Source organism: Vulpes vulpes, chromosome 9, assembly GCF_048418805.1.
Source record: "Vulpes vulpes isolate BD-2025 chromosome 9, VulVul3, whole genome shotgun sequence".
Lineage (NCBI taxonomy): Eukaryota > Metazoa > Chordata > Mammalia > Carnivora > Canidae > Vulpes > Vulpes vulpes.
Window position 1 is genome coordinate 107,817,880 of NC_132788.1, and position 4,722 is coordinate 107,822,601.

General features: G+C 47.4%; 1 long non-coding RNA gene across 1 annotated transcript; it reads left to right on the plus strand.

Moving 5' to 3' along the window:
* Positions 1-1,108: 1,108 nt before the first annotated feature.
* On the plus strand, positions 1,109-3,612 carry LOC140593984 (uncharacterized). Its single transcript, XR_011994523.1, has 2 exons — positions 1,109-2,075; positions 2,392-3,612. It is a non-coding gene; the product is annotated as an uncharacterized lncRNA (long non-coding RNA).
* The last annotated feature ends 1,110 nt before the right edge of the window (positions 3,613-4,722 follow it).

Genomic DNA, 4,722 nt, shown 5'->3' on the forward strand with positions numbered 1-4,722 from the left:
TGCATGGAGCCCGCTTCTCCCTCTCCCTCTGCCTGTGTCTCTGCCTCTCTGTGTCTTTCATGAATAAATAATAAATAAAATCTTTAAAATAAAAAAAAAAGAACCTATCACCGTCCTATACACTTTGTACTTTGATGAGGTGTCCTTAAGAATTTCAGCTGCTGGGGGTGGCTCAGCGGTTTAGCACCTGCCTTTGGCCCAGGGCATGATCCTGGATTCCTGGGATCGAGTCCCACATCGGGCTCCCGGCATGGAGCCTGCTTCTGTCTTCTGTCTCTCTGTGTCTATCCTGAATAAATAAATAAAATCTTAAAAAAAAAAAAAAAAAGAATTTCAGCTGCAGGTAGGAAGAGATACTCCCTCTGTCCTGATCACTGGTCAACCAACAGCACCCAGTCCCCAGCCTAAATGCTTACTGAAAGGCCAGGTTCACACGACACACACACCTATACCGACATATTCAGGGGCTCACATCCCTCTGATCTGCGCAGAGTGAAGGGTTAGGTTCCCCATGCCAAACAGTACAGGGTTCCCGTGGGCTCCCAAGTGAATTCCCGACGGATACTTCGGCTGACCTGCTGGAAAATGGGCGATCACACCGCAGAACCCGCACTGTGCACAAAGCCCCTGCGCCCAGCGCAGCCCCCGTCTCCATGACCCGCGGCGGGCGATGGTGTCGTCAGCGCCCGGTACCCAAGAGCCCGCCGCCTGGACAGTCAAGAGCCGCCAGCCGCCAGGGCCTCGCTGTGCTGTAGGTTTCTGCGGGGAGACGGGTTCTCAGTCCCTGACCCCTGGATGGGGGGGGGGGTCCTACTTCGATCCGCCCCCTCCCCGCACCCCTGCTCCGCCCCGGCGCTCCCCGCGGTGCTCCCCTCGGGGTTCGCATCCCCGGGTGGGCTCCCACCGCCGGCCCTGCGGCCTCGCAGGCCCGCGCACTCACCGCATCCCCTGGGGGGAAAGCCAGGACATCCCGTTTCCAGGCTACCGGCGACGACTTCTGCGACCGAGGAGCCACCCGGAAGCTGGCAGATAGGCGCGGGGGCGGGACTTCCGGGACGGCTCCTCAGCATCCCGGGCCCACCCAGACGACGACTGCGACTGCGCGTTCCCCCCGAAGCTCCCGGAGAGGAGCGCCCGGCGGCACGAGCCTGGGCCCGCGCACGCCCGCCTCCGCCGTGACTGCGCCCGCGCTGCCTGCCGGGAGCACACTGGACAGCGCACAAAATGCATTTCCACCGTGGGAGCCGCGGGGGCTCAGGGTCGGGAGCGAGCACGAGCACGGCGTGCGGCGGGAAGGGTTCTGCAGATTCTCCCCGGAGCTGTTGGGGAGCTCGGAAGCGAGAAAGCCCCGGGGGTCGACTGCGCGTGCGCGACACCGCCCAGCTCAGTGCGGGAGCGAGGGCGCAGTGGGCGGGGCGCGCATGCGCATGGCTGTGGGCGTCGCGTCCTGCTGAGCACGTGGCGCACGTGGTAGGGGTCCGGGCTGGGGCGGATGGAAGTCCAAGCTGCCTGGCTGGCAGGTTGCTGAGGTCCCGCGGGAGCCGTCGCCCTGCAGGAAGGATGCGCGTCACCTGTCACACTGTCCTCCGGAGTCTCATTGCAGCCACGTGGAGCTGCTGCGGAGGAATGACAAGCGGAGCGCTTCCGGGGTCCGTCGGCAGCGAAGATTTTCCGCGGTGCAGGTCAGAGTTGGCTCCGACCCGGAGAGGTCAGGTGGTCCGCGTGGAGCTGCAGATGGCCTCAGACAGGACCGAATGTGTGTACCCACCACCAGGCCGAATCCCCCTCCCCCCGCCCCCCCACCCCTGGGGGATCTCCTTGAGAATGCTCCGGAATTGCTTTTGCATTGTAAGCCACAGAATTCCCGAGAGTTCTGGCCCCAGGAACACAGTGTAAGCCTAGAGACACTTTGCTGGTTCCCTTTCGTTTCCTTCAGGTAATGTGACTAAGGTGTGGACAGGTGTGACCCTGGAGTGTTTTCTAACTTCAGATGAGTTGCAAGAAAGGCCTGATGGGTCACAAGTCTTTAGGAGGTGGGAAGGACTGTCATTGTTCACCTAAACATCAAGGTGTAGGTGAGTCTAAATTTCCCTTTAGTTCATGTATTTGTTGCCTTGTTTTCTAATAATTCATTTTAAAAGTAAAACTGGCCATTGTAAGTATAGTTCTGTGGGTTTTCATAAATTCATACTTGTACTACCATAGTAAAAATACAGAACACTCCATTCCCCCCTCCCCCAGGAAACAACAACCTCTTAGTGCCCAAATGTCCCCCCACTCTTAACCTTCTGATCTAGTCTACTTCCTTTTACCTTTACTCTTTCCAGAATATAGTCTTTTGAATACGTGTTTAAAATTTAACATTACATTTTGAAAATTGTGTAATTACAGGCCGCCTGCGTAGCTCAGCAGTTAAACGTCTGTCTTCTGCTCAGGGTGTGATCCTGGAGTCCTGGGATTGACTACTGCATCCGGCTCCCTGCATGGAGCCTGCTTCTCCCTCTGCTTATGTCTTTGCCTCTCTCTGGCGTGTGAAAAAATAAATGAAAAAATAAATAAGATGTTAAAAAAAAAAACACCCAAAAGCTCTTTAAAAAAAAAGAAAATTGTTTAAATATCCTTGTCCTCTAGAATTGTGAGATTTTCAAATTTCCAACAGTGCCCAGGACAGGTGGTGGCACACATTAGGCCTTCAAAATAGAGAGGCTCCATTATCATTATGCACCGTTATCGGGTGCATAAGCTTATGCAGGACCCTGTTTCCGTGCCAACTTCTGTCACTTGTACAATTGGAAGGATGTTGGGAGAAGTGATCAAATGAGGTAATAAGGATTATGAAATTACATTAATCTCTGCTGTGCTGTGAAAACAACAATTAACATGAAAAAAACAGATGAAGACTGGACTTTATCTCCCTTTTAATTAAACAAAATACTGTTATATTTTTCTTTCTTAATGTGTATTGGAAGTCTAAGCATGTGCAAAGAATACCTGTAACAAGCAAAATGGAGCCCCAAGATGATAATACCAAATATATGAGGCCATTTCAAATTATTTCATGAGGATGTTAAATATAAACACCCATACACTGTGCTTCAAATCCATATGAACTCTCTGATCCCAAATACCCATGTCCAGTCTCATAAACATACATGACATGCCTTAAAATTTTTAACCATTGCAAAAAGGTGGCTGAACTATATCTTCACTTTTATGGAAAATAATTACTGATAACTTAATGAGTGGAGAATTATTCCTGTATTACCACCCACTATTTACTAACACTTTTGAACACTTCCAGAAAGGATCTAAAGCATATTAGGTAGTGTAAGTATACATGAATCGATGATATCCTCATTCACTGAGACCTCTATCCTTTGTTCCTCACCCCTTTTAGCTCCCTTGTCATAGTTTACATTTTACTTCACTCTGCTTTTATATTTTCCAACAAAGTTTAAAATACTTTCTCATCAGAATATTTTATATCATTTGCTAGACTTATTTGCTACCTAATTAAATTGCTAAAACTATTAAGTTTTTACTATTATGAATAAGAAGTTATGCTGAAACAATTATAATACTATATACAAATAAAATATACTAGTATGAAAACTGCCTAAATTTCTATGCACCTGGTAATATTGACAGAATGTACAAATCTTAAATTCACAGTTACAAGGTTGATTTGACAGCTCAGAGTTGCAATATTTTACTGTATTTTCAGTAAATTAAAGAGATTGACATTTATTAGTATACATTTGAAAACATAGTTAATAAGATTTCTCAGAAACATATAAAGTACATAACTCATATGAAAACAATTAATAGAATATTTTTCAGAAACACAGCATTTGTTCAACCAAAAAATAACACATTGTATCTAACCACACATGCTCAATCTTAATAATTGAACACACCCTGAGGGATTGTATTCAGTGCGGAGTAACAGGAAACCCACACAGTCTGCCCAGTATGTCAGTAATGCTTATTTATTTCATAGAAATACTGGTTTGGGGTAGCTGCTCAATGATGCTGGAGGGAAACACAGTCCCATATGTTGTTATGGATGCAACACTGCATCTGTTCTAGTAGAATCAGAAACATAGAAGCATGAGAAATATTAAGAGGATGAGCTGTTCACCATACAAATCAGATGTGATATGAATATCTTACGATCTAGAGAAGAGAGGTCAGAACGTTAGATAAGAGAAACAGCCATGATGTCCTAATCAGTACAGTACAGGGCTTTCAGGAAAATGCAAGCTGTAGACATCTAACCATGGAGGTGCATGCATGATGGGAAAGCTGGTAGGGTGGATGTGAAAGCCTACCCCTCTGACGGAATGGGAGTCATGCAGTTGTTCATTTTAAGGACACTTTTGATCAACAAGACTAGCAATCAGGAAAATAAGCTGGAGGTGGTGCCCACAAAGCCCCTATGCATCTGTCTATCTCCTCATATGGTGGTGGCTCCATAAGCTGAAAATTCTTTCTTCCAAATCTCATGCAAGCTAGGCTCTTACAGAATTCTATCATGGGACCATATAGAGAAAGCACCCTGGGAAATGTAGTTCCTAGCCTTATCTGTGTTGATAGAACACTATCCAACAGAACCATCTTCCCTCTAGATTTCATTGTCTCTCTTCCTTAAAAAAAAATTTATTTGAGAGAGAGAACAAGCAAGGGGGAGGGGAAAAGGGAGAGGGAGAAGCTGGCTCCCCA